The sequence below is a fragment of the Pygocentrus nattereri genome, chromosome 23 (genome assembly GCF_015220715.1).
Source record: "Pygocentrus nattereri isolate fPygNat1 chromosome 23, fPygNat1.pri, whole genome shotgun sequence".
NCBI classification, from domain to species: Eukaryota; Metazoa; Chordata; class Actinopteri; order Characiformes; family Serrasalmidae; genus Pygocentrus; species Pygocentrus nattereri.
Genome location: NC_051233.1, coordinates 34,592,656 through 34,602,076, shown reverse-complemented (window position 1 = coordinate 34,602,076; position 9,421 = coordinate 34,592,656).

Genomic DNA, 9,421 nt, shown 5'->3' with positions numbered 1-9,421 from the left:
AAATAATTCAATATCGTATGCTTCATGGAATAATAAACAACGCCTTAAAAAGATATCTGATCTGGAAGCGCAGTTAACATCTCTAGAGAACTCTAATCAGACTCTATATTCGGACGATATAGTAAAAGAAATTTTTGTTATAAAGCAAGAACTCAATCAGTTACTTAGACATAAGGCAGAATTTCTTATACAAAGATCAAGGCAAAATTATTACTTTCATGGAAGTAGGCCAAGCCACTTACTGGCTCTGAGATTGCGTAGTAACGAGAAATTTGCTAATATTTCGGCTATTAAATCTACATCCGGTGAGATCATGTCGGACGAAGCCGATATTAATGAAACATTCCGGTCTTTCTACTCAGAACTATACACATCTGAAGTAAACTCAAAAAATGACGCCACCTTATCCTTTCTTTCCTCCCTTAACCTACCACACATCACAGACTCTGAGGCAAATTCACTAGCTGAACCAATAACTCTCGACGAATTAAAATCTGCACTTCAAGGTATGAATAAAGGCAAGTCACCCGGTCTAGATGGAATCCCCAACGAATTTTATTTAACTTTCTGGACTGAGTTGGGCCCTCTTCTATTAGAAATGATTCTATATTCCATTGAAAAAGGTTTTTTTCGTCAACAAGTTAACATGGCTGTTATATCTGTTCTTCTAAAGAAGGATAAAGATCCTACTTCATGTGCTAGCTATCGCCCACTTTCCTTAATAGGCTCTGACATAAAATTATATGCTAAAGTTCTGGCTTGCCGATTAGAGACATATATGACTAAATTGGTCCAGCAAGATCAAACTGGTTTCATTAAATCGCGTAACGCTTCAGACAATCTTAGGCGCTTACTACATATTATTCACTCCTCGGAACAAACAGATTCCCATCATGCAGTTTTTTCCTTAGATGCTCTTAAAGCGTTTGATAGGCTTGAATGGAATTATTTATGGCTGGTCTTAGAAAAAATGGGGCTCGGGTCGAATTTTATTGACATGATTAAAGTTCTGTATTTCAATCCAACAGCAGTTATTTTAACAGGACGAACTTGCTCACAACCATTTCAGTTAAGTAGAGGGACCCGTCAGGGCTGCCCCCTCTCTCCTCTACTATTTGCTTTGTCCCTTGAACCCCTCGCACAGGCCGTCCGCCAGTCGACATTGATCTCACCGATAATTATTAACAACACGCTTCATCACATATCCCTATATGCAGACGATATTTTATTATATGTGGATAAACCAAACAGCTCCATCACTCATATATTGACCCTCTTTGACAATTTTAGTCTTTTCTCTGGGTATAAGATTAATTGGAATAAGTCTTGTTTTCTTCCAATTAATTTCGACCCTAGTGCTGAGAAACTTCCTAGTATTATCCCGGTTGTCACCTCCTTTAAATATCTTGGAATAAAAATTTTCCCGTCTTTAACTGACGTTGCGGCGAAAAATTTTAATGGCATCTTATCTAAGATAGACGCCGATCTCTCTAATTGGTCTCATTTTCCTAATTCCCTGCATGCACGTGTCTCTGCAGTTAAGATGAATGTCCTTCCTCGCATTAATTTTTATTCATATATGATCCCTCTTTCTCCGCCAGTTGGGTTCTGGGATAAACTTAAATCTAAATTGTCTCATTATATCTGGAATGGGAAACGGCCACGCATCAAACAGTCAACTCTTCAGCGTAGTAAACTGGAGGGAGGCCTCTCTCTACCAAATTTTAAACTATACGCCCAAGCCTTTGTTCTACGTCCACTGGCAGTGTGGTTTAACTCAAATCTCTGTACCTCATGGCGACCCATCGAAGAAACGCTTGTTGCACCACACACCCTTGAGGACTTGTTATTTAGTGGCATATCTATTAGACAATGTAAGCTACGCTTTGGCCCCATAATATCATATTTGATATCCACATGGAGAGCCGTCGAGAAAATGACTGGATCAGTTGTTAAATGGCATCGGCATTCCCCGCTTTTCCGCAATTATAATCTTCTCTCCGCTAATGCTCCCTTATGCTGCCCGCAGTGGTCTCAGAAGCACATTAAAAAAATTTGTGATTTATACAATGATGAAGGCCTAAAATCTTTTCACGACCTTCAATCTCAATTTAACATACCAGCTACTTCTTTTTTTATGTATTTACGCATTAGATCAGTACTCCACGCAAATGGGATTCTAGCTAACGCCAATCTACCCATACACCCTTTGCGTAAACTAATTTTGCAGAGTGACCTTACCCCGAATTCAGTATCCAACATTTATTCCTTTCTACTAAAATCTACTTATACTGCTCTGGGTATTATCCCAATATGGGAAAAAGACCTAGACACAGATTTACAAGACACCCCGACTGAACATATCTGGGGTCTAACATTTATATCCTCTAAAAACCCGAATCATCAAGTAATTCATTGGAAATTTATACATAGAGCATACTTAACTCCTTTAAAGCGATATCATATGCACCTGACCAGCTCTCCCCTGTGTGATTCATGTTCCCTAGGGGAACTAGGGACTTTTATGCACTATTTTTGGTACTGTCCATCACTATCAGCATTCTGGAATCAGTTTACATCTGACACATCAGAGTTGATTGAGAAAGACTTCCTTTTAACTCCGGACTTATTCTTTCTAAACAACATCTCAAGCCTCAACTTGTCACTATGGCAGAGAAATCTACTGCTTGCAGCTCTTACCGCGGCAAAACTTCTACTGACCAAACGCTGGAACCCTACATGTAAGCTACACAGAACTGCTTGGATTCAAACCTTATTGGACATAATATCTATGGAACTTTCTACAGCTCGTATACACGGGGCTAAGGCCAGGACTCTGGGAAGATGGCATGACGCCTTTGAGAAGGTGAAACTGCTTCTTTTGCACAAGTGAACTCTCAAGACTCTGGAGATTGATGGCAGCAATGTTCTCTTATATGTGACTGTATATTGATTTGTTTGGGGGGGGGGTCTGTCAGTAGGGGAGGTGGGAACCAGGAGGGTTGGGGAAAAAAAAAGGAAAAGAAACAATAAAACAATTGTTCACAAAAAAGAAACGAGTTACACCACCAACTAGGAACTGGAGATTTAATACATCATTACTTAAAGAACAAGATTTCATTAATTATTTTAAACGAGAGTGGGCTATATACTTAGAACAAAATAATCTGCCGGAAATATCGCCATGTGTTCTATGGGAAGCAGGAAAGGCAGTAATGCGGGGTAAAATAATTTCTTACTGCGCACATAAGAAAAATAAAGAAAAAACACTTACAGTGCCCTCCATAATTATTGGCACCCCTGGTTAAGATGTGTTCTTTAGCTTCTAATAAATTGAGGGTTTTTTTAAATAATATAGGACCACGATGGAAAAAAGAGCAAAATCCAACCTTTATCTCAAGTGCATTTATTCAGTAGGAAAAAAATCCCACATTAAGAAATAATTGTTTAACATCAAATAATGTGTGCCACAATTATTAGCACCCCTGATGTTAATACTTTGTACAACCCCCCTTTGCCAACAAAACAGCACCTAATCTTCTCCTATAATGTTTCACAAGATGGGAGAACACAGAAAGAGGTATCTTCGACCATTCCTCTTTGCACAATCTCTCTAAATCATCCAGCGACCTGGGTCCTCTCCTCTGCACTCTCCTCTTCAGCTCACCCCACAGGTTTTCAATGGGGTTAAGGTCTGGGGACTGAGATGGCCATGGGAGGAGCTTGATTCTGTGTGTGGTCAACCATTTCTGTGTAGATCTTGCCATATGTTTAGGGTCATTATCTTGCTGAAAGACCCAGTGACGACCCATCTTCAGCTTTCGGGCAGAAGCCACCAGATTTTGTTTTAAAATGTCCTGGTATTTCAAAGCATTCATGATGCCATGCACCCTAACAAGGTTCCCTGGGCCTTTGGAAGAAAAGCAGGCCCACAGCATCACTGATCCTCCCCCGTATTTCACAGTGGGCATGAGGTGCTTTTCTGCATACTCAGCTCTTGTGTTACGCCAGACCCACTTACAGCATTTGTTGCCAAAAAGCTCTATCTTTGTTTCATCTGACCAAAGCACACGGTCCCAGTTGAAGTCCCAGTACTGCTTAGCAAACTCCAAACGTTTACGTTTATGATTGTGAGTGAGAAAAGGTTTTTTCCGTGCATGCCTCCCAAACAGCTTGTTGGCGTGTAGATAGCGTCTGATGGTTGTTTTGGAGACTTCGTGACCCCAAGATGCTACCATTTGTTGCAGTTCCGTAACAGTGAGCTTTGGAGAACTTTTTATTTCTCTTATCATCCTCCTCACTGTGCGTGGTGGCAAAATAAACTTGCGTCCTCGTTCAGACTTGTTTACCACTGTTCCAGTTGTTTTAAACTTCTTAATAATTCCTCTGACAGTAGATACGGACAGGTGTAGGTGAGTGGCTATTTTCTTGTAGCCATTGCCTGACCTGTGAAGGTCAACACACATCTGCCTTACTTGAATGCTATGTTCCTTTGTCTTTCCCATGTTGAAGAGAAATGGCCTCTGTGTCACGTCATAATTATACCCCAGGGAAACAGGAAGTTGTGAATTGCTAATTAAATGTTCCTACATACTTTGATTAACTTCGTAAACTACTGTAGAAGTGACAGAAATTCTTTAATTACATTTATTTCCTAAGAATTGTTAGGGGTGCCAATAATTGTGGAACAGGTGATTTTATGAAGAAAAATTATTTCTTAGTCAGGGATTTTATTTTCCCCCTAAAACTCTACTTGAGTTAAAGGTTACATTTTTCTACAATTTTCAGTGTGACAGTATGTTTCCACAATAAAAACTGAATTTATTTTAAGGCTTTTGACACATCTTAACCAGGGGTGCCAATAATTATGGAGGGCACTGTAAATTAGAATTGGAACAGAAAATTAAATCTTTAGAAAATGCCTATGCTGCATCACCACAAGAAAACATAATTAACAGCCTGAGGAAACTTAAATTGGAATTAAATGAAATACTTGATAAGAAGACACAATTTATGTTGCAGAGGTTGCGTCTGGAAAACTTTGAACATGGAAATAAATCTGGAAAATTCCTGGCCAATCAGTTAAAACTGAATAAAGAAAAAACAGCAATTCACTCTATTAAAGACTCGGTCGGTAATATTACTCATGACCCACAACAAATAAATAACTCCTTTAAAGACTTTTATGAAGCCTTATACTCATCACAGATTAATCCATCTGATGCTGAAATTGAAGAATTTCTTAATGACATAAATCTTCCTAAATTAAATGAGGATCAGATTACAACTCTTGATTCACCGTTTTCATCATCTGAATTCTGTAAGGCAATACAGCACCTTCCAAATAATAAAGCCCCAGGCCCAGACGGGTTCCCAGCAGAATTCTATAAAGAATTCTGGCCTGTGTTAGAACCTACTTTTTTCAGGATGGTGACTCAAATCAAGAATAACCACACAATCTCTCCAAACATGAACTCGGCCAACATTAGCCTGCTTCTTAAACCAGGCAAAGACCCAACACTTCCATCTAGCTATCGCCCGATCTCTCTTATTAATGTAGACCTTAAAATTATTTGCAAAGTTCTCGCAAGAAGATTAGAAAAAATTACTCCATATATTATACATTCGGACCAAACAGGTTTTATCAAGGGCCGGCACTCGGCCGATAACACACGCCGACTAATAAATATAATAGACTACTGTTCCATTAACAAATTAGAAAAAATAGTCGTCTCTTTAGATGCAGAGAAAGCATTCGACAGGGTAAATTGGAAATTTTTGTTAGCAGTTCTACATAAATTTGGATTTGGCCCATCCTTTATAAACTGGATCGAAACATTATACAGCTCTCCAAATGCACGGGTTAGGACAAATGATCTTATCTCACAAAGCTTCAGTCTGCAGAGGGGAACTAGACAAGGTTGCCCACTCTCTCCCTCAATGTTTATCATCTTCATTGAGCCACTAGCAGCAAAAATCAGACAGAATGTAAACATCAAAGGAATCCAAACAGAAAATACAGACCATAAAATAAGCCTTTATGCTGATGATGTATTACTTTTCCTCGGGAACTCAAACCGCTCTTCTAAAGACAATCACACTTATAGATAAGTTCTCATCTGTATCAGATTACTCCATTAATTGGAGTAAATCAACAGTTTTGCCTCTGAATTGTAAATTTCAGAACATCATAACTACATCACTACAGTCGGGCAACATTAGATATCTAGGTATAAATTTTTCTCCCAGGCTGTTAGATCTGGTACGTCTGAACCATATTCCTCTACTAAAAACAATAGAGGACGATCTCAAACGTTGGAACTCTCTACCTATATCTCTCATGGGGAGAGTTGCCACAATAAAAATGATGATTCTGCCTAAAGTAAATTATCTGTTCTTAATGATCCCTAATAAACCTTCTATTGCTTGGTTTAAATCGCTAGACTCATATATTTCTAAATTTTTATGGAAAAGTAAAACATCTAGAATAAGCTTGAAGACTTTACAAAAGCTAATTTTTATCACTATTTTTTAGCCAATAGACTACAGTATGTTTCAAGGTGGATGAAATCAAACCGTTCAGACAGCCCATGGCTGGATCTGGAACAAACACTCTGTGGGAAATTGAAAATATCTGACTTACCTCTCATTAGCTCCAGCATTAAACATTACAATTGCTTTAAAAGCCTTACAATAAGCACCACCCTGATAGCCTGGTGGGAATTCTTAAAGATGGCTAAGTCTTCACTAATCCCTTGTAAATTAACACCCATTTGGAACAATCCCGATATATGTCGGAAAAAGACAGTACTGAATTTTTCAGAATGGCAAGAAAAAGGAATAAATAATTTAGAACATGTTATTCATGATGGGACCTTTATTTCATTTGAAGATCTTATTTTAAAATATGAAATTAGCAGTAGCAAATTTCTGGAATATCACCAATTGAGGTCCATCATACAGGCAAGATTTAATCTAAGTAATCTAAATCTAGAAATCCCTGTGTGGATAACAGACTTTCTAAACCTCTATACCCCTAAACTGTTATCAAAAATATACAAGTTATTATTAAAAATTAATGATTCAATATCCCTTCCAATTACAAAATGGGAGAGAGATCTTTCCATCATCCCAGATGAAAACTTCTGGACACAGATATGTCTAAATACTTTTAAAATGACTAAAAATCCAAATTTACAACTTATACAATACAAAACTCTCCATAGAATACATTATACAGGGCACAGAATGTTCCAAATGGGCCTCAGAGAAACAAATATATGCACTAACTGTACAGGTAATTATACTGAAAATTATATGCATGCTATATGGTCTTGCATGCCTGTTCAGAGATTTTGGCAGACGATATGTGAAGACTTATCCACATGGTTCCATTGTGATATCCAAGTCTCACCAAAACTGATGAAATTTGGGTGTCTGATGGCTCTTGGACTGGAGATGGGGGCTGCCGCTCTGCGGTTTCTGTGTGCGGGCCCTGTTGTTGATGGTGGGGGGCCTGGATGTGTGCGCTCACGGTCTTGGGGTGGGGACCTGGGGACCCGTGGGGGTGGGTGCTGGCCCCGTCCGGGGGGCTGGCCTCCTCTGTGTGGGCCGGGGTGCGGGGTCGGGGGCCTTGGCGCCTGGGGTCGCCCGTCCCCCGTTTGGGCTCCTCCCTGCGCTGGAGGGGTCTGTGCCCCCCTGGGCGCACCGCCGGGTGGTGGGGGGTCTGGGGCGCGCCGGGGTGTCTGTCTGGCATTCCAGGATTCTGGGAGGAGGGGTGGGGCACTCAAGTAGGGGGACAACCACATAGGGCCGGTTGGTTCTGGACCCAGGACCACTGTGTTTGCGTGTATATGGGTGTGTGTGAAGTTTGTGCGGGTGAGTGTGTTTGTGTTGGTATGTATGTGTGTGTGTTTGTATTGTAATTGTGAGTATGTGTATTGTAATCGTGAGTATGTGTATTGTAATCGTGAGTATGTGTATTGTAACCGTGAGTATGTGTATGTGTGATAATTGTTGTCTCTTGTGTGCGTGTGGGTGTGTATGTTTTGTGCTGTGTCAGCTGTGTGGGCGGGCTCCGGCCTGGAGCGCGGTGGTGTCCTGGGGGCGTGGCCGCTTCGGGCCCTGGGCCGGCCTTCCCTGCGCCGCGGCCGGGTGTAGGAAACCGGGGTGCCTAGTGAGCTAGCGCCAGCTGGCTCTCTTCCTCCGAGGGGTAGTTCTCTGCCTCTCGGTCTTTCTTATCCTGACCCTTCCCCTCCTCCCACTCAGTCAAACATCACACTACACATGGGGGTTCTGGGGGAGGGGGGCCCATGCTGCAGTGAGTAGGGCCACCTACCTGGCTCTGCTCGCTGTGATGCGTGATGTCCCACTCCTCCCCTTTTTTCCCCCCCTTACAATGACACATTTCATGACACAGTACAGTACACACAGGGCTTTGGGGGGCAGGTGTCACTCAGTGGATGGTGGGTGGCGCTGCTGAGGTGGCCTCACCTATCTGCTCACTGCTACCTGCCCCTCAATTTTATTTACACATTAGACATTGAGGGCCTTGGGGGGCAGCGTGGCAGTGTGCTGTTATTCAGTACTACATTGCCTCTGTCCCTCCAATTTTAATTGCACTGTAGCTCACACACATTCTTTTCATTTCACACACATATTGAGTGTGTGGGGGGGGGGGGTGGGCGGGTCCTCTCACACCCCGGTTTGGTGCACGCTGCCTGGTGGGGGGACCGGCCGGTCATTCGGGGCCGGGGTGGCTGCCTCCCTGGGTTACCGCTGACCCGTGCTGGTGTCCGCCCGCCGATATAGTCCATGTATGTTCCGTGTGTGTGCATGAGTGGGTGACTGGTGTGTGCGAGTGTGGGTGTGGGTGTGTGTGGGTGCATGTGAACATGTGTGTGTGGACAGCTGGGCCTGGGTCTATGACTTGCTGAGCCTGGACATCTGTGGTACATGGTGGTGGGCAGGAGTTACCCCTCCCCACCGCTCCCCGCTGCTTGCCGACTCCGCCCCCTCCATTCTTCGTCCTCTGGGGCGTGCACGCGGTGGCCGTCGGAGCATGTGGCCTCAGGTCTCCTGAGTTCCTAATGGGCTGTGGATGGTCCGGGGTCCTTCCCTATCTGTCTCTGGACCACGGGGGCATGGTTGCGGCTTCTTGCCCTCATTGCTGAGCACATTCCATGACACATGACACGTGAACGCATATACACACATATACACATTGCTGCAAACAGTAGAATTGTGTGTGGTGGGTGGGTGTATATGTATAGAGGCATATGTATAGATTTGTAAACATGTGTATGTATCCACTCAGACCAGCACAACACACACTAACACACTAACACAAGTTTGATTGTTGTTACACTTTCTGGTGATCTTCTTGTAAATTTGCAGTTTCTCAGTTGTTTCTGGCTCAGGA